Below are 20,484 nucleotides of genomic sequence, written 5' to 3' on the forward strand. Positions count from 1 at the left end.
GAAGGAGGAATCTTAGAGAAGACTGGAGAGGTTAATTGGGAAGAAAGGTTAGAAAGGTAAGGAAAAGAGAGAGAGAGAGAAGGAACATTATTATGTGGTGTGGGGGGGGGGGGGGGGGGAGGCCCAGGAGCAGGGGGTACCAAGAAATCTAGATCCTCGGCCAGCGACCGTTCACCGGGTATGTGGGGAGGGGGGAGGAGGGTCTACAATTTTCCCCTACACCCCTCCTCCTCTTAAATGGACCATTAGAAACGACCCTAACCAGCCTGTTCGTCTCCTACCCCCATGCAGACCTTTCACCCCTGCTAAGTTAAGTGACGCTAGCCCCAAGCGTCTGGCTTCCAACCATGCATATACAGACAAACAGATAAACAAACATTCTCTCTTATAGACAATGGTAATATATCTTACCTAGAATGAACATAAATATTTGTTGAATAGACAGTAGTCAAATATACAAACAAAACAAACTAACCTCCCGCAGAGTCTTTTGAAGACTTTTTCTTTGATTTCTTTTTGCCGCCTTTGTCACCCTTTTTGTCTTGGCTTTTTGGCGGCATTTTTTGTTTATCTGGTGGGTTCCTGTTGTGGCCGCTTGGAGGCGCTGTCTTCCCGCCCTGCGGCCGTGGCATCCTGCGGGCAGAGATGGAAGGGTTAACTTAGTTAAACTAGTTTAGATCCCGTCCCCCTACCTAGGCCAACTACTGGCCTAGGTGAAAAGGGACCTAGGCTTAAGTTGGGGACCTAGGTAAGTTGGCCTAGGGCTAGGCCAACTTACTGCTAGGTGAAAACAGACATCAGGTGAATGGAAACATGCTCAAACGTCTGCCCTGTTTCGGGAATCGAACCCAGGACCATGCAGTTGTGACCCGACTGCCGTGACTGGTGAGTTACCAGTGTTATGAACACTGGTAACTCACTGGTAGCCAAGTGAAGTGGATATACCAGGTGAGAGTTATTGTGCACACCTCACCACAGATTACGAGGTCAGGGAAAGCAACTTTATAAAGCGTCAGTGAATGACTCAAGAAGAATACAAGCAGAGAATATGCGTCTTGTAAAAGTTACATCGAAATAAGATGTCGACATTAATTTTACCTTGCTTCACGGTCTGGAGAGGCCTGGTCGACGACCGGGCCGCGGGGACGCTAAGCCCCGGAAGCACCTCAAGGTAACCTCAAGGTAACGGTAATTTTACCTTGCTTCACGGTAAGTCAAATTTTACCTTGCTTCATGGTCCATGAATTTTTTTACCTTGCTTCATTGTATGTCTAATTTTACCTTGCTTCAGGTACGTATTATTGTTTTCCTTGCTTCACAGTACGTTAAATTTTACTTTGCTTCACAGTACGTGTAATTTTACTTTGCTTCACAGTACGTTAAATTTTACTTTGCTTCACAGTACGTGTAATTTTACTTTGCTTCACAGTACGTGTAATTTTACTTTGCTTCACAGTACGTGTAATTTTACTTTGCTTCACAGTACGTGTAATTTTACTTTGCTTCACAGTACGTGTAATTTTACTTTGCTTCACAGTACGTGTAATTTTACTTTGCTTCACAGTACGTGTAATTTTACTTTGCTTCACAGTACGTGTAATTTTACTTTGCTTCACAGTACGTTAAATTTTACTTTGCTTCACAGTACGTGTAATTTTACTTTGCTTCACAGTACGTGTAATTTTACTTTGCTTCACAGTACGTGTAATTTTACTTTGCTTCACAGTACGTGTAATTTTACTTTGCTTCACAGTACGTGTAATTTTACTTTGCTTCACAGTACGTGTAATTTTACTTTGCTTCACAGTACGTGTAATTTTACTTTGCTTCACAGTACGTGTAATTTTACTTTGCTTCACAGTACGTGTAATTTTACTTTGCTTCACAGTACGTGTAATTTTACTTTGCTTCACAGTACGTGTAATTTTACTTTGCTTCACAGTACGTTAAATTTTACTTTGCTTCACAGTACGTGTAATTTTACTTTGCTTCACAGTACGTGTAATTTTACTTTGCTTCACAGTACGTGTAATTTTACTTTGCTTCACAGTACGTGTAATTTTACTTTGCTTCACAGTACGTGTAATTTTACTTTGCTTCACAGTACGTTAAATTTTACTTTGCTTCACAGTACGTGTAATTTTACTTTGCTTCACAGTACGTGTAATTTTACTTTGCTTCACAGTACGTGTAATTTTACTTTGCTTCACAGTACGTGTAATTTTACTTTGCTTCACAGTACGTGTAATTTTACTTTGCTTCACAGTACGTGTAATTTTACTTTGCTTCACAGTACGTGTAATTTTACTTTGCTTCACAGTACGTGTAATTTTACTTTGCTTCACAGTACGTGTAATTTTACTTTGCTTCACAGTACGTGTAATTTTACTTTGCTTCACAGTACGTGTAATTTTACTTTGCTTCACAGTACGTTAAATTTTACTTTGCTTCACAGTACGTGTAATTTTACTTTGCTTCACAGTACGTGTAATTTTACTTTGCTTCACAGTACGTTAAATTTTACTTTGCTTCACAGTACGTGTAATTTTACCTTACTTTACAATACGTCAAATTTTACTTTTCTTTACAATACGCCAAATTTTTATTTGCTTTACAATACGTCAAATTTTACTTTGCTTCAGTGTCTCCTCCTAACTTCAGTTCAGTTAGGGAGCCGGTCGGCCGAGCGGACAGCACACTGGACTTGTGATCCTGTGGTCCTGGGTTCGATCCCAGGCGCCGGCGAGAAACAATGGGCAGAGTTTCTTTCACCCTATGCCCCTGTTACCTAGCAGTAACATAGGTACCTGGGTGTTAGTCAGCTGTCACGGGCTGCTTCCTGGGGGTGGAGGCCTGGTCGAGGACCGGGCCGCGGGGACACTAAAGCCCCGAAATCATCTCAAGATAACCTTCCTGTACGTAAAATTTCAAGGGATTGATCGATTCCGTTAAAACGGCGACTGTGAGGCAGGAGGCTACATGGCTGCCTCGCCCGGGACCTAGAGGAGTCTTGCTCAGCCTAATACACATCCGGTTGCCTTCTCTCCCTTCACCGCTGATTCCTCAACATCCAGGTGTCAACAGCTTCCTAGAAGGTTGTAACACATCCCATGAGCACCACACCAGAAACAAATACCTATTTGATATTCCTAGAGTACGTCTTAGTCAAACTAGAAATGCTTTACAAATCAAGGGACCCAGAATGTGGAATGACCTTCCCAATCATGTTAAAGACTGTACCTCTCTCAACCAGTTTAAGATAAAAACTAAACACTACCTAATTAACTCAATGTAACCTACCTCACTCCAAAATGTCAACCCATGTCTTCTGTTTTAAACAATGCTGTTTGTTGACCAAATTGTATTTTTGCTTTTTTTCTGCCATGTTCCCCCCCCCCTTTTTTCCATTCTTTTCTTATTTTTCTTAACACAATTTATACTTTAATCTCAATTAGTATTAAGTTTTAGTCTTAGTGTTTTTCCTGCCTGAAACGCTTTGCGTAATAGTGGCTTTAGGCATTGTATGTACTAGCTCTATCTATAAGTCCATCAACTTTGGTATCTTACCTTGTATGTATGTACTTTACCTGAATAAAAATTTATTATTATCTATTATTATTATTATTATTTGTGAAAGTGTTGGAATACACCAAGTGTCAACATCGTTAAAGTGTAGCAGCAGGTGCAGCAGCAGGTGTAGCAGCAGGTGCAGCAGCAGGTGTAGCAGCAGGTGTAGCAGCAGGTGTAGCAGCAGTAGATGCAGCAGCAGGTGTAGCAGCAGGTGCACCAGCAGATGCAGCAGAAGGTGCAGCAGCAGGTGCAGCAGCAGGTGCAGCAGCGGATGCAGCAGTAGGTGCAGCAGCAGGTGCAGCAGTAGGTGCAGCGGTAGGTGCAGCAGCAGATGCAGCAGTAGGTGCAGCAGCAGGTGCAGCAGCAGGTGCAGCAGCAGGTGCAGCAGTAGGTGCAGCAGCAGATGCAGCAGCAGGGGCAGCAGCAGATGCAGCAGTAGGTGCAGCAGCAGGTGCAGCAGTAGGTGAAGCAGCAGGTGCAGCAGCAGGTGCAGCAGTAGGTGGAGCAGCAGGTGAAGCAGCAGGTGTAGCAGCAGTAGGTGCAGCAGCAGGTGCAGCAGTTGGTGCAGCAGCAGGTGCAGCAGCAGATGCAGCAGTAGGTGCAGCAGCAGGAGCAGCAGTAGGTGCAGCAGCCGATGCAGCAGTAGGTACAGCAGCAGGTGCAGCAACAGGTGCAGCAGTAGGTGCAGCAGCAAATGAAGCAGCAAGTGCAGCAGTAGGTGCAGCAGCAGGTGCAGCAGTATGTGCAGCAGTATGTGCAGCAGTAGGTGCAGCAGCAGGTGCAGCAGCAGATGCAGCAGTGGGTGCAGCAGCAGATGCAGCAGCAGGTGCAGCAGTAGGTGCAGCAGCAGGTGTAGGAGCAGTAGGTGCAGCAGCAGGTGCAGCAGCAGATGCAGCAGTAGGTACAGCAGCAGGTGCAGCAGCAGGTGTAGCAGCAGGTGTAGCAGAAGGTGCAGCAGCAGGTGTAGCAGCAGGTGCAGCAGCAGGTGTAGCAGCAGTAGGTGCAGCAGTAGGTGCAGCAGCAGGTGAAGCAGCAGGTGCAGCAGCAGGTGTAGCAGCAGGTGTAGCAGCAGGTGTAGCAGCAGGTGTAGCAGCAGTAGGTGAAGCAGCAGGTGAAGCAGTAGGTGTAGCAGCAGGTGTAACAGCAGGTGCAGCAGCAGTTGTAGCAACAGTAGGTGCAGCAGCAGGTGAAGCAGCAGGTGCAGCAACAGATGTAGCAGCAGTAGGTGCAGCAGCAGGTGCAGCAGCAGGTGCAACAGCAGGTGAAGCAGCAGGTGCAGCAGCAGGTGCAACAGCAGATGTAGCAGCAGTAGGTGCAGCAGCCGGTGCAGTAGCAGGTGCAACAGCAGGTGCAGAAGCAGGTGCAGCAGTAAGTTCAGTAGCAGATGCAGCAGTAGGTGCAGCATCAGGTGCAGCAGCAGGTGCAGCAGCGGATGCAACAGTTGGTGCAGCAGCAGGTGCAGCAGTAGGTGCAGCAGTAGGTGCAGCAGCAGATGCATCAGTAGGCGCTGCAGCAGGTGCAGCAGCAGGTGCAGCAGCAGGTGCAGCAGTAGGTGCAGCAGCAGACGCAGCAGTAGGTGCAGCAGCTGGGGCCGCAGCAGATGCAGCAGTAGGTGCAGCAGCAGGGTGCAGCAGTAGGTACAGCAGCAGGTGCAGCAGCTGGTGCAGCAGTAGGTGGAGCAGCAGGGGCAGCAGCAGATGCAGCAGTAGGTGCAGCAGCAGGTGCAGCAGTAGGTGCAGCAACAGATGCAGCGGTAGGTGCAGCAGCAGGGGCCGCAGCAGATGCAGCAGTAGGTGCAGCAGCAGGTGCAGCAGTAGGTTCAGCAGCAGGTGCAGCAGCAGCAGGTGCAGCAGTAGGTGCAGCAGCAGATGCAGCAGTAGGTGCAGCAGCAGGTGCAGCAGTAGGTGCAGCAGCAGGTGCAGCAGCAGATGCCGCAGTAGGTGCAGCAGCAGATGCAGCAGTAGGTGCAGCATCAGGTGCAGCAGCAGATGCAGCAGTAGGTGCAGCAGCAGGTGCAGCAGCAGGTGTAGCAGCAGTAGGTACAGCAGCAAGTGCAGCAGCAGGTGTAGCAGCAGGTGCAGCAGCAGGTGAACAACAGCTGGTGGAGCAGCAGGTGTAGCAGCAGCTGGTGCAGCAGCAGGTGTAGCAGCAGTAGGTGCAGCAGTAGGTGCAGCAGCAGGTGTAGCAGCAGGTGCAGCAGCAGGTGTAGCAGCAATAGGTGCAGCAGGAGGTGAAGCAGGAGGTGTATTAGCAGGTGCAGCAGCAGGTGTAGCAGCAGGTGCAGCAGTAGGTGTAGCAGCCGGTGTAGCAGCAGGTGCAGCAGCAGGTGCAGCAGCAACAGGTGCAGCAGTATGTGCAGCAGTAGGTGCAGCAGCAGGTGCAGCAGCAGATGCAGCAGTGGGTGCAGCAGCAGATGCAGCAGCAGGTGCAGCAGTAGGTGCAGCAGCAGGTGTAGGAGCAGTAGGTGCAGCAGCAGGTGCAGCAGCAGATGCAGCAGTAGGTACAGCAGCAGGTGCAGCAGCAGGTGTAGCAGCAGGTGAAGCAGCAGGTGCAGCAGCAGGTGTAGCAGCATTTGTAGCAGCAGGTGTAGCAGCAGGTGTAGCAGCAGGTGTAGCAGCAGGTGTAGCAGCAGTAGGTGAAGCAGTAGGTGAAGCAGCAGGTGAAGCAGTAGGTGTAGCAGCAGGTGTACCAGCAGGTGCAGCAGCAGGTGTAGCAACAGTAGGTGCAGCAGCAGGTGAAGCAGCAGGTGCAGCAACAGATGTAGCAGCAGTAGGTGCAGCAGCAGGTGCAGCAGCAGGTGCAACAGCAGGTGAAGCAGTAGGTGCAGCAGCAGGTGCAACAGCAGATGTAGCAGAAGTAGGTGCAGCAGCCGGTGCAGTAGCAGGTGCAACAGCAGGTGCAGAAGCAGGTGCAGCAGTAAGTGCAGTAGCAGATGCAGCAGTAGGAGCAGCAGCAGGTGCAGCAGTAGGTGCAGCATCAGGTGCAGCAGCAGGTGCAACAGCAGGTGCAGCAGCGGATGCAGCAGAAGGTGCAGCAGCAGGTGCAGCAGTAGGTGCAGCAGTTGGTGCGGCAGCAGATGCAGCAGTAGGTGCAGCAGCAGGTGCAGCAGCAGGTGCAGCAGTAGGTGCAGCAGCAGACGCAGCAGTAGGTGCAGCAGCAGGTGCAGCAGCTGGTGCAGCAGTAGGTGGAGCAGCAGGTGCAGCAGCAGATGCCGCAGTAGGTGCAGCAGCAGATGCAGCAGTAGGTGCAGCAGCAGGTGCAGCAGCAGTGGCCGCAGCAGATGCCGCAGTAGGTGCAGCAGCAGGTGCAGCAGTAGGTGCAGCAGCAGGTGCAGCAGCTGGTGCAGCAGTAGGTGGAGCAGCAGGTGCAGCAGCAGATGCAGCAGTAGGTGCAGCAGCAGGTGCAGCAGTAGGTGCAGCATCAGGTGCAGGAGCAGATGCAGCAGTAGGTGCAGCAGCAGGTGTAGCAGCAGTAGGTACAGCAGCAGGTGCAGCAGCAGGTGTAGCAGCAGGTGCAGCAGCAGGTGCAGCAGAAGTGGAGCAGCAGGTGTAGCAGCAGCAGGTGCAGCAGCAGGTGTAGCAGCAGTAGGTGCAGCAGTAGGTGCAGCAGCAGGTGTAGCAGCAGGTGCAGCAGCAAGTGCAGCAGTAGGTGTAGCAGCCGGTGTAGCAGCAGGTGCAGCAGCAGGTGCAGCAGCAACAGGTGCAGCAGCAGCAGGTGCAGCAACAACAGGTGCAGCAGCTGGTATAGCAGAAGGTGCAGCAGCAGGTGCAGCAGCAGGTGCAGCAGCAGGTGCAGCAGCCGGTGTAGCAGCAGGTGCAGTAGCAGGTGCAGCAGCAGCAGGTGTAGCAGCAGCAGGTGCAGCAGCAGCAGGTGCAGCAGCCGGTGTAGCAGCAGGTGCAGCTGCAGGTGCAGCAGCAGTAGGTGCAGCAGCAGGTGCAGCAGCAGCAGCAGGTGTAGCAGCAGGTGCAGTAGCAGGTGAAGCAGCAGTAGGTGTAGCAGCAGTAGGTGTAGCAGCAGGTGCAGCAGCAGCAAGTGTAGCAGCAGGTGCAGCAGCAGCAGGTGCAATAGCAGGTGAAGCAGCAGTAGGTGTAGCAGCAGGTGCAGCAGCAGCAGGTGTAGCAGCAGGGGCAGCAGCAGCAGGTGTAGCAGCAGCAGCAGGTGCAGCAGCAGCCGGTGTAGCAGCAGGTGCAGCAGCAAGTGCAGCAGCAGCAGGTGCAGCAGCAGCAGGAGCAGCAGCCGGTGTAGTAGCTGGTGCAGCAGCAGGTGCAGCAACAGGTGCAGCAGCAGCAGGTGCAGTAGCCGGTGTAGCAGCAGGTGCAGCAGCAGGTGCAGCAGCCGAGGCAGCAGAAACTGCAGCTGCAGCAGGTGCAGTAGCAGATGCAGCAGCAGGTGTATCAGCAGGTGCAGCAGCAGGTGCAGCAGCAGCAGGTGTAGTAGCAGGTGCAGCAGCAGCCGGTGCAGCAGCAGGTGCAGCAGCAGCAGGTGTAGCAGTAGGTGCAGTAGCAGGTGCCGCAGCAGTACGTGTAGCAGCAGGTGCAGCAGCCGCAGGTGCAGCAGCAGCCGGTGCAGCAGCAGGTGTAGCAGCAGGTGCAGCAGCAGGTGAAGCAGCAGTAGGTGCAGCAGCAGGTGCAGCAGCAGTAGGTGTAGCAGCAGGTGAAGCAGCAGTAACTGTAGCAGCAGGTGCAGCAGCAGCAGGTGTAACAGCAGGTGCAGCAGCAGTAGGTGTAGCAGCAGGTGAAACAGCACTAGGTGCAGCAGCAGGTGAAGCAGCAGTAGGTGTAGCAGCAGGTGAAGCAGCAGTAGGTGTAGCAGCAGGTGTAGCAGCAAGTGTAGCAGCAGGTGTATCAGCAGTAGGTGTAGCAGCAGGTGTAGCAGCAGGTGCAACAGTAGGTGTAGCAGCAGGTGCAGCAGCAGTAGGTGCAGCAGCAGGTGCAGCAGCAGGTGTAGCAAAAGGTGTTGCAGCAGGTGTAGCAGCAGGTGCAACAGCAGGTGCAGCAGCAGGTGTAGCAGCAGATGCAGTAGCAGTAGTTGTAGCAGCAGGTGTAGCAGCAGGTGTAGCAGCAGGTGTAGCAGCAAGTGTAGCAGTAGGTGCAACAGCAGATGCAGCAGCAGGTGTAGCAGCAGGTGCAGCAGCAGTAGGTGTAGCAGCAGGTGTAGCAGCAGGTGCAGCAGCAGGTGTAGGAGCAGGTGTAGCTGCAGGTGCAACAGCAGGTGCAGCAGCAGATGTAGCAGCAGGTGTAGCAGCAGGTGCAGCAGCAGGTGTAGCAGCAGGTGTAGCAGCAGTAGGTGCAGCAGCAAGTGCAGCAGTAGGTGTAGCAGCAGGGGTAACAGCAGGTGCAGCAGCAGATGTAGCAGCAGGTGAAGCAGCAGGTGCAGCAGCAGGTGTAGCAGCAGGGGTAGCAGCAACTGTAGCAGTAGGTGTAGCAGCAGGTGAAGCAGCTGGTGAAGCAGCTGTAGGTGCAGCAGCATAAGGTGCAGAAACAGGTGTAGCAGCAGGTGTAGATGCAGGGGCAGCAGCAGGTGAAGCCCCAGGTGTAGCAGCAGGTGTAGGAGCAGGTGCAGCAGCAGGTGAAGCAGCAGGTGTAGGAGCAGGTGCAGCAGCAGGTGTAGAAGCAGGTGCAGCAGAAGCAGGTGTAGCAGCAGGTCAAGCAGCAGAAGGTGCATCAGCAGGTGAAGCAGCAGTAGGTGCAGCAGCAGTAGGTTCAGCAGCGGATGTAGCAGCAGGTGTAGCAGCAGGTGTGTTACGAACCCGGATTCAGCGTCCGAGCAAGGAGCAGTAACAACTACGCCATCTGTGGGTCAGCTCCCGAAACCCCCGCCAAACGGACGACGACACCTAGTGAGGACAGCGAGTACTGGCCTCGAGGACCAGTTTCCAGTCTGGTTCAGCGCTCAACACCGCCGCTCCTGACCTCTGGTGAGGTGGTGCTCCGACGACAGCGCCATCTATGGACTGGATACGTCAGGTGTTTGTGCCCGAGCCCGTAAGTGAGATGTATTAGTGTCCCGGTTATTGATGACGTGTCTGTTTACAGAGTCGACCTGGGACTACTGTGATGGGAGTCGAGTCAGTCTACCCGAGGCAGCCAGTCTCCATACGGTGAAGTTTGCTGCAGCTGTTGTGACGTCGTCCCCCCGGAAGAACACTGTGGTGTGTTAGCCTGCCAGTGGAGTGGCAGTGAAAGGATTTACCCGGGACCGACTGTTGGAGACGATAATCCACTGGGGTATTGAGGACAGGAGGGTGATTGGTGATATCACACGAGACTCCTGTCTAGGGCGTACCCCTTATATCGTTCGTGGAGTGGCCGTACCAGCCTTGGTGGCTCAGTACCTGCCAGCAGACCAGCTGGACGTGTGGTTGACGGCCTCCACGACGGTGCCCCCAGTGGACCGGCGTTTTGGCTGACCTGTGGCCCGGGTAGGCTCGGTATTCTCAGAGGACACGTCTTGAGGCCACGAAGAAAGCACCGCGGACTCAGCACCTAGCTTCTTGATCAAGAGTCTTCAGCAGAAGACTAGATTGTGCATGATCCCCTTGTAAAGTGTTAATACCCCTCCCCCTTGTGTACTCTTTTATTCTATATCTTTAATCGGTGATGGTGAACATTATAATATTAAGTTCTTAACTTTCTTTCCCTACTCCCTTTTAAGTTACTTGCGTCACGGATCTCATCCCTTGATAGCCACTGCTGGCTTGGGAACGGATACATATAACTTCCTCTAACAACATCAGAGTGAGAACCCCGTTGCGTCCCGAGAGGGCCATAACATAATTGGCATCCCCAGCGGGATCCGTCCCCTTGTTAAGTATGTTTGACAGGGATGGTGAAGTGGCGTAATCCCTGTAAATAATTCCCCCTGTGTGACGATTGTGACGTTATACGTCCTGTGCGGTGCTCAGAGTGACTAAGTGCGATATTGTGCAGTGCGGTGCTCGCTGTGATTAAGCGATTAAGTGCAATATTGACTAGTGCGGTGCTCAGTGATTCAGTGCAATATTGTAGAGCGAAGTGTTCGCTTGGATTCAGTGCAATATTGGGTAGTGTGGTGCCCGAAGTGATTACGTGCAATATTGGCAAGTGCAGTGTTTAGTGCGATAAAGTGCAATATTGGCGTAGAACAGTGCTTGGTGTGTTAAGTGCTAACGTGTAAGCAGTGTGTTAAGTGCTAAGTGTTCCATCTGTGACAATGGCAGACAAAGCTACCATCGATGATCTGGACGAGGTTCAGGCTTTTCTGAACAGAGAGGATTGTCTTGCCAGATTAAGATATTTGAGCAAACCAGAGCTTGTACTAGTGAGCGCCTACCTGGAGATCAAGATCCGTGCCAGTGATTCCCGTGTGGAGATCTTGTCCAAGGTTCACCGGCACCTGAAGGCAGAAGAGAAACAGGAAGGCGAGACTCCTAGTACAAAGGAAAGTGCAGACATAGCTTCCACGGAAAAGGAAGATAAGGGCAGCGACGTTGACAGTGATGCAGGCGAGCTTAATATCAGCTTCCTAACAGTCAAGATGCGTGCCCTAGAGATCAATCGCGAGATAGAGTGGAAGAAGTTAGAATTAGAACGAGAATTAAAAGATAGAGATGGAGATGAAAGATAAGGAAATGGCGATGAGGCGTTTAGAATTGGAAGAAAGGAAAGAAGAACGAGAAAGAGAAGAGAAACGAGAAAGAGAAGAACGAGAAAGAGAAGAGAAACGAGAAAGAGAAGAACGAGAAAGAGAAGAGAGACGAGAAAGAGAAGAGAGACGAGAAAGAGAAGAGAGACGCGAGAGAGAAGAGCGAGAGAGAGAAGAGAAACGAGAAAGAGAACAGCGAGAGAGAGAGGAAAACGAAAGACAGAGACAACATGAACTAGAAGTATTTCGATTAGGCGGTGGTCGGAGGCCAACAACGGACACCAGTAGCTTCGATCCGGTACGCAACATCAAAATGGTCCCCAAATTCCATGAGAAGGAAGTGTCAAAATTCTTTGCAGCCTTCGAGAAAGTCGCTGCCTCTTTGGAGTGGCCAAGGGAGAATTGGGCCATCATGATAGTCAGTCTTGACTGGGAAGGCCCAAATCGCCTACTCTACGTTATCCCTTGACGACTCCGGCGATTATGACAAGGTGAAGAAGGTCGTGCTCATGGCGTACCAATTGGTACCTGAGGCTTACAGGCAGAAGTTTAGAAACCTGAAGAAGACCTCAGAGCACACTTTCACCGAATTCGCTACAATCAAGGAGCGACTTTTCCAGGAATGGTGTGCCTCTCGGAAGGTGGAGACCAAGGCAGACCTCGAGCAGCTGATTCTGCTCGAGGACTTCAAGGATTGTTTATCTGGAGACCTCAAGACGTACTTAGAGGAACAGCAGGTGGAGACCTTGAGTGCAGCAGCCACCATGGCTGAAGAGTATATCCTGACTCATAGGCCGTCTGCTAAGTACGTCCCGAGAAATTACCAGCGCCGGTTTGACAGACCTCAGGACGATGAAGAGACTCTCGTCCCACGAAGCGCTAAGAAGACGCCCCCAAGTAGCCCCCGAAGAACAAGTCCTAGTAGTCCAAGGAGGAATATGGTGTGCTGGACTTGTGGGCAGAAAGGGCACGTAGCTGCTAGGTGCCGAGGCAGAAGAGGTGGCAGCGCACGAAGGGAGGTGATGATGATGAGCTGTGGAACATCACCAGCAGGAAACCAGTCTACGACGACGCAGGAAGGACCAAGTTTGTTGGCCCCTCACACTTCAACCGGGTATGTAACGAGTGATCATACTGGTAGATCAGTTGTAGTGCTCAGAGATAGTGGAGCAGCCCAGTCCCTGATCGTGAAGAGCTCGGTACCCGAGGGAGTAAGTGTGGACGGGAGACAAGAGGTTGTCCTGGTTGGGTTTCCAAGGACGCAGTACATCGCCCCCTTAGTGCCAGTACATCTCGGCTCGCCTTATTTCAGCGGCACATGTGCGTTGGCAGTAGTCGATACCCTCCCTGTGGCTGGGATTGACGTGGTACTAGCCAACGACTTGGTGACCGATTGGAGCACCAATCATCCCAAGGTTGCGGACGAGTCTACCGGAACAGCACGGTCTGAGGTAACAGGCAATGGTAATGTCCAGGTAAAGACAGACCCGGATTTGAACATGTCTAATTTGTCCTCTCCCCCGCAGATCGACAGTTATCTAGCAGTGTCTCTTGATTCTTCTCTCGACAAGGAACATGAGGTTACGATGGCAGAAGTACCTGAGCTAGAAAAGAGGCCTTGTGTGCAGACACCCACGGATACCAACGAGTCTGGAGCGAAGGCGGATGTGTGCTTGCGGTATGGCAAGTTACAGCATGTAGTGAACCAGCCAGAGATTCCCCAGACGTCAGAGGTATGTGAGGTGTGTTCAAAAGGTCTAGTGCCCTCTTTGGTCCAAGCCAGGCTAGTGGATGGTGCCGGCTATGGACATGACAAGCTCAGGAAACTTATCCCTCGACTTACCAAATGTTTCCTACCAGTATTTTGTTTTGTTCTCCTATGTGTTCTTTGTGCTCTCAGTGAGGACCGGTGGACGACCCGACGAATGATGGCTCCCATGAACATCGCGAAGAGGTCCCAGGGATTGGAGATTTGTACTGCAAGTGTTGCAGTTGAAGAAGGGACCTGGGAGGTAATAGATGATACAGGAGGTACGATATGTGATAATATGAGTGACTGTTTCCGACAGGTTGACGCCCCCCGCGTGACTGCTGAGCCTCAACACAGCGTTATGCGGAACGTTGGTCGACCTGACGGTGGCAGAGCGAATGCCATCTGCGACGTACAAGCAGCCCTATTGGGACTAGGTGTGAACCTAGTAGGGTATGCTGTAAGTATTGGCTTACCCACAGTCGCGATCACTCTGAATTATCAGACCCCTGTATTCCAGGTTCCTGTCTCCCTGAAGGACCATCGGACTGGTACCAGAAATGCCGTCTGTGATCAGCCGTCATCGGTGCCTCGACGCAGAGAAGTGTCGAGTCACCCTAGATCGTGTCTACACGGATCCTTACTAGAGAGGTGTGAGATGATGCCCCTGTTTGCCATCGCAGAGGAGGTGTGGAAGATTACGTCAGGCAGATCATTGCCTTCTATCTGCAAGTTCCCGTTGTGCCGGAAATGGCTAGTAGAAAAGTTCTGTGGACGAGACAGCCTCATCACTCCAGTTCATAGTATAAGTAAGTCCATTTGGAGTTGTGTCGCCATGCTAATTTGGTTTGTGTTTCTTTTTATAGAACCCCAAACCAAATTCTTTTTGGTGGGGAGGTGTTACGAACCCGGATTCAGCGTCCGAGCAAGGAGCAGTAACAACTACGCCATCTGTGGGTCAGCTCCCGAAACCCCCGCCAAACGGACGACGACACCTAGTGAGGACAGCGAGTACTGGCCTCGAGGACCAGTTTCCAGTCTGGTTCAGCGCTCAACACCGCCGCTCCTGACCTCTGGTGAGGTGATGCTCCGACGACAGCGCCATCTATGGACTGGATACGTCAGGTGTTTGTGCCCGAGCCCGTAAGTGAGATGTATTAGTGTCCCGGTTATTGATGACGTGTCTGTTTACAGAGTCGACCTGGGACTACTGTGATGGGAGTCGAGTCAGTCTACCCGAGGCAGCCAGTCTCCATACGGTGAAGTTTGCTGCAGCTGTTGTGACGTCGTCCCCCCGGAAGAACACTGTGGTGTGTTAGCCTGCCAGTGGAGTGGCAGTGAAAGGATTTACCCGGGACCGACTGTTGGAGACAATAATCCACTGGGGTATTGAGGACAGGAGGGTGATTGGTGATATCACACGAGACTCCTGTCTAGGGCGTACCCCTTATATCGTTCGTGGAGTGGCCGTACCAGCCTTGGTGGCTCAGTACCTGCCAGCAGACCAGCTGGACGTGTGGTTGACGGCCTCCACGACGGTGCCCCCAGTGGACCGGCGTTTTGGCTGACCTGTGGCCCGGGTAGGCTCGGTATTCTCAGAGGACACGTCTTGAGGCCACGAAGAAAGCACCGCGGACTCAGCACCTAGCTTCTTGATCAAGAGTCTTCAGCAGAAGACTAGATTGTGCATGATCCCCTTGTAAAGTGTTAATACCCCTCCCCCTTGTGTACTCTTTTATTCTATATCTTTAGTCGGTGATGGTGAACATTATAATATTAAGTTCGTAACTTTCTTTCCCTACTCCCTTTTAAGTTACTTGCATCACGGATCTCATCCCTTGATAGCCACTGCTGGCTTGGGAACGGATACATATAACTTCCTCTAACAACATCAGAGTGAGAACCCCGTTGCGTCCCGAGAGGGCCGTAACAAGGTGCAACATCAGTAGGTGCAGCAGCAGGTGCAGCAGCAGTAGGTAAAGCAGCAGGAGGTGCAGCAGCAGGTATAGCAGCAGGTGTAGCAGCATGTGTACTAGCAGGTGCAGCAGGATGTGCAGCAGCAGGTGTAGCAAAAGGTGCAGCAGCAGGTGTAGCAGCAGGTGCAGCAGCAGGTGTAGCACCAGGTGCAGAAGCAGGTGTAGTAGCAGGTGTAGCAGGAGGTGCAGCAGCAGCATGTATAGCAGCAGGTAGCAGCAGGCGCAGCAGCAGGTGTAGCAGCAGGTGCAGCAGCGTGTGTGGCAGCAGTTGTAGCAGCAGGTGCAGCAGCAGGTGTAGCAGCAGGTATAGCAGCAGGTGTAGCAGCAGGTGCAGCAGCAGGTGTGGCAGCAGGTGCAGCAGCAGGTATAGCAGCAGGTGTAGCAGCAGGTGCAGCAGGTATAGCAGCAGGTGTAGCAGCAGGTGCAGCAGCAGTAGGTGCAGCAGCAGGTGTAGCAGCAGGTGTAGCAGCAGGTGCAGCAGCAGGCGCAGCAGCAGGTGAAGCAGCAGCAGATGAAGCAGGAGGAGGTGACGCAGCAGGAGGTGAAGCAGCAGCAGGTGAAGTAGCAGCAGGTGAAGCAGCAGCAGGTGAAGCAGCAGCAGGTGAAGTAGCAGCAGGTGAAGCAGCAGCAGGTGAAGCAGCAGCAGCAGGTGAAGCAGCAGGAGGTGAAGTAGCAGCAGGTGAAGCAGCAGCAGCAGGTGAAGCAGCAGCAGGTGAAGCAGCAGCAGGTAAAGCAGCAGCAGGTGAAACAGCAGCAGGTCAAGCAGCAGGAAGTGAAGCAGCAGCAGGTGAAGCAGCAGGTGAAGCACCAGCAGGTGAAGCAGCAGCAGTAGGTGAAGCAGCAGATGAAGCAGCAGCAGGTGAAGCAGCAGCAGGTGAAGCAGCAGGGCGTGAAGCAGCAGCAGGTGAAGCAGCAGCAGGAGGTGAAGCAGCAGCAGGAGGTGAAGCAGCAGCAGGTGAAGCAGCAGGAGGTGAAGCAGCAGGAGGTGAAGCAGCAGCAGGTGAAGCAGCAGCAGGTGAAGCAGCAGCAGGTGAAGCCGCAGCAGGTGAAGCAGCAGCAGGTGAAGCAGCAGCAGTAGGTGAAGCAGCAGCAGGTGAAGCAGCAGGGAGTGAAGCAGCAGATGAAGCAGCAGCAAGTGAAGCAGCAGCAGTAGGTGAAGCAGCAGCAGGTGAAGCAGCAGGGAGTGAAGCAGCAGATGAAGCAGCAGCAGGTGAAGCAGCAGCAGGTGAAGCAGCAGCAGGTGAAGCAGCAGCAGGTGAAGCAGCAGCAGTAGGTGAAGCAACAGCAGGTGAAGCAGCAGGGAGTGAAGCAGCAGATGAAGCAGCAGCAGGTGAAGCAGCAGATGAAGCAGCAGCAGGTGAAGCAGCAGGGAGTGAAGCAGCAGATGCAGCAGCAGTAGGTGAAGCAGCAGCAGGTGAAGCAGCAGGTGAAGCAGCAGCAGGTGAAGCAGCAGGGAGAGAAGCAGCAGATGAAGCAGCAGGGAGTGAAGAAGCAGGTGAAGCAGCATTGAGTGAAGCAGCAGGGAGTGAAGCAGCAGGGAGTGAAACAGCAGGGAATGAAGCAGCAGATGAAGCAGCAGCAGGGAGTGAACCAGCAGCAGGTGAAGCAGCAGCAGGTGAAGCAGCAGCAAGTGAAGCAGCAGCAGGAGGTGAAGCAGCAGGAGGTTTAGCAGCAGCAGGTGAAGCAGCAGCAGGTGAAGCAGCAGCAGATGAAGCAGCAGGGAGTGAAGCAGCAGGGAGTGAAGCAGCAGCAGATGAAGCAGCAGCAGGTGAAGCAGGAGGGAGTGAAGCAGCAGGGAGTGAAGCAGCAGTAGGTGTAGCAGCAGGTGAAGCAGGAGGGAGTGAAGCAGCAGGGAGTGAAGCAGCAGCAGATGAAGCAGCAGCAGGTGAAGCAGGAGGGAGTGAAGCAGCAGGGAGTGAAGCAGCAGTAGGTGTAGCAGCAGGTGAAGCAGCAGTTGCAGCAGCAGTAGGTGTAGCAGCAGGTGTTGCAGCAAGTGTTGCAGTAGGTGTAGCAGCAGCAGGTGCAGCAGCAGTTGCAGCAGCAGGTGTTGCAGCAAGTGTTGCAGCAGGTGTAGCAGCAGTAGGTGTAGCAGCAGTAGGTGTAGCAGCAGGTGCAGCAGCAGGTGCAGCAGCAGATGCAGTAGCAGTAGGTGTAGCAGCAGGTGTAGCAGCAGGTGTAGCAGCAGGTGCAACAGCAGGTGCAGCAGCAGGTGTAGCAGCAGGTGCAGCAGCAGTAGGTGTAGCAGCAGGTGTAACAGCAGGTGCAGCAGCCGATGTAGCAGCAGGTGCAGCAGCAGGTGTAGCAGCAGGCGTAGCAGCAGTAGGTGTAGCAGCAGGTGCAGCAGCAGGTGTAGCAGCAGGTGAAGCAGGGGGTGAAGCAGCTGTAGGTGCAGCAGCATAAGGTGCAGAAACAGGTGTAGCAGCAGGTGTAGAAGCAGGTGCAGCAGCAGGTGAAGCACCAGGTGTAGCAGCAGGTGTAGGAGCACGTGCAGCAGCAGGTGCAGCAGCAGGTGCAGCAGCAGGTGAAGCAGCATGTGTAGCAGCAGGTGTAGGAGCAGATGCAGCATCAGGTGTAGCAGCAGGTGCAGCAGAAGCATGTGTAGCAGCAGGTCAAGCAGCAGTAGGTGCATCAGCAGGTGCAGCAGCAGTAGGTGCAGCAGCAGGTGCAGCAGCAGTAGGTGCAGCAGCGGATGTAGCAGCAGGTGTAGCAGCAGGTGTAGCAGCAGGTGCAACAGCAGTATGTGCAGCAGCAGTAGGTAAAGCAGCAGGAGGTGCAGCAGCAGGTGTAGCAGCAGGTGTAGTAGCAGGTGTAGCAGCATGTGTAGTAGCAGGTGCAGCATGATGTGCAGCAGCAGGTGCAGCAGCAGGTGTAGCAGCAGGTGTAGCAGCCGGTGCAACAGCAGATGTAGCACCAGGTGCAGCAGCAGGTGTAGTAGCAGGTGTAGCAGGAGGTGCAGCAGCAGCAGGTATAGCAGCAGGTGTAGCAGCAGGTGTGGCAGCAGGTGTAGCAGCAGGTGCAGCAGCAGGTGTGGAAGCAGGTGTAGCAGCAGGTGCAGCAGCAGGTGCAGCAGCAGGTGCAGCAGCAGGTGCAGCAGCAGGTGCAGCAGCAGGTGCAGCAGCAGGTGTAGCAGCAGGTGTAGCAGCAGGTGCAGCAGCAGATGTAGCACCAGGTGCAGCAGCAGGTGTAGCAGGAGGTGCAGCAGCAGCAGGTATAGCAGCAGGTGCAGCAGCAGCAGGTATAGCAGCAGGTGCAGCAGCAGGTGTAGCAGCAAGTGCAGCAGCAGGTGTGGCAGCAGGTGTAGCAGCAGGTGTGTCAGCAGGTGTAGCAGCAGGTGCAGCAGCTGGTGTAGCAGCAGGTATAGCAGCAGGTGTGGCAGCAGGTATAGCAGCAGGTGTAGCAGCAGGTTTAGCAGCAGGTGCAGCAGCAGGTATTCCAGCAGATGTAGCAGGAGGTGCAGCAGCAGTAGGTGCAGCAGCAGGTGTAGCAGCAGGTGTAGCAGCAGGTGCAGCAGCAGCAGATGAAGCAGTAGGAGGTGAAGCAGCAGGAGGTGAAGCAGCAGGAGGTGAAGCAGCAGCAGGTGAAGCAGCAGCAGGTAAAGCAGCAGCAGGAGGTGAAGCAGCAGCAGGAGGTGAAGCAGCAGCAGGAGGTGAAGCAGCAGCAGGAGGTGAAGCAGCAGCAGGAGGTGAAGCAGCAGGAGGTGAAGCAGCAGGAGGTGAAGCAGCAGGAGGTGAAGCAGCAGCAGGTGAAGCAGCAGCAGGTGAAGCAGCATCAGGTGAAGCAGCAGCAGGTGAAGCAGCAGCAGGTGAAGCAGCAGCAGGTGAAGCAGCAGCAGGTGAAGCAGCAGCAGGAGGTGAAGCAGCAGGAGGTGAAGCAGCAGGAGGTGAAGCAGCAGCAGGTGAAGCAGCAGGAGGTGAAGCAGCATCAGGTGAAGCAGCATCAGGTGAAGCAGCATCAGGTGAAGCACCAGCAGGTGAAGCACCAGCAGGTGAAGCAGCAGCAGGTGAAGCAGCAGTAGGTGAAGCAGCAGCAGTAGGTGAAGCACCAGCAGGTGAAGCAGCAGGGAGTGAAGCAGCAGATGAAGCAGCAGGGAGTGAAGCAGCAGGGAGTGAAGCAGCAGGGAATGAAGCAGCAGGGAGTGAAGCAGCTGGTGAAGCAGCAGCAGTTGAAGCAGCAGCAGCAGGTGAAGCAGGAGGGAGTGAAGCAGCAGCAGATGAAGCAGCAGCAAGTGAAGCAGCAGGGAGTGAAGCAGCAGCAGGTGAAGCAGCAGGGAGTGAAGCAGCAGGTGAAGCAGCAGCAGATGAAGCAGCAGAAGGGAGTGAAGCAGCAGGGAGTGAAGCAGCAGGTGAAGCAGCAGGGAGTAAATCTTCAGGGAGTGAAGCAGCAGGGCGTGAAGCAGCAGCAGATGAAGCAGCAGCAGGTGAAGCAGCAGCAGGTGAAGCAGCAGCAGATGAAGCAGCAGCAGGTGAAGCAGCAACGAGTGAAGCAGCAGTGAGTGAAGCAGCAGGTGAAGCAGCAGGGAGTGAAGCAGCAGGTGAAGCAGCAGCAGGTGAAGCAGCAGGGAGTGAAGCAGCAGGTGAAGCAGCAGCAGGTGAAGCAGCAGGGAGTGAAGCAGCAGGTGAAGCAGCAGCAGGTGAAGCAGCAGCAGGTGAAGCAGCAGGGAGTGAAGCAGCAGGTGAAGCAGCAGCAGGTGAAGCAGCAGGGAGTGAAGCAGCAGGTGAAGCAGCAGGGAGTGAAGCAGCAGGTGAAGCAGCAGCAGGTGAAGCAGCAGCAGGTGAAGCAGCAGGGAGTGAAGCAGCAGGTGAAGCAGCAGCAGGTGAAGCAGCAGGGAGTGAAGCAGCAGGTGAAGCAGCAGCAGGTGAAGCAGCAGGGAGTGAAGCAGCAGGTGAAGCAGCTGCAGGTGAAGCAGCTGCAGGTGAAGCAGCAGGGAGTGAAGCAGCAGGTGAAGCACCAACCCTCCTGCATCACTAAACAAACAAACAAACAACGACTTGCTAATATCGCAGTATAATAATAACTTGAGTACCTCTAAATATAACCATAACAAATAAACCATATAAAAACCTATAACTGACACCCACGAACCGGTTGATTCTCTCAGGTTAAAGATATATGTCAACTCACTTCACGGGTGTGTGTGGCGGGTGTGTGTGGCGGGTGTGTGTGTGGCGGGTGTGTGTGTGGCGGGTGTGTGTGGCGGGTGTGTGGCGGGTGTGTGTGGCGGGTGTGTGGCGGGAGGGTGAAGGTGGTGGGGGGCGGGCCAGGTCATCGATCACGCCCTTATACCTGAGCCAAATTATTCTCCCGGGTGGCCACGCCGGGCCGCCATCTTGCCCGTTGCCATGGTCACCGCCCAAACAAATACACTCAACAGCTGTCGGTTTTAAAAAGGAGACTTTGTTTTCTTTTCCCACCTGAGGACCATGTCATTTTATATGATATATATATATATATATATATATATATATATATATATATATATATATATATATATATATATATATATATATATATATATATATATTATTAAATATGACCGAAAAAGTAAGATTAATAATTCTAACACGA

The 20,484-nt window shown here is 53.2% G+C and overlaps 1 pseudogene; it reads left to right on the plus strand.

Moving 5' to 3' along the window:
• The first annotated feature begins 645 nt into the window (after positions 1-645).
• LOC138372939 (fibroin heavy chain-like) lies at positions 646-19,411 on the plus strand (annotated as a pseudogene).
• The last annotated feature ends 1,073 nt before the right edge of the window (positions 19,412-20,484 follow it).

The sequence above is a fragment of the Procambarus clarkii genome, chromosome 40, assembly GCF_040958095.1.
Source record: "Procambarus clarkii isolate CNS0578487 chromosome 40, FALCON_Pclarkii_2.0, whole genome shotgun sequence".
Classification (NCBI taxonomy): domain Eukaryota; kingdom Metazoa; phylum Arthropoda; class Malacostraca; order Decapoda; family Cambaridae; genus Procambarus; species Procambarus clarkii.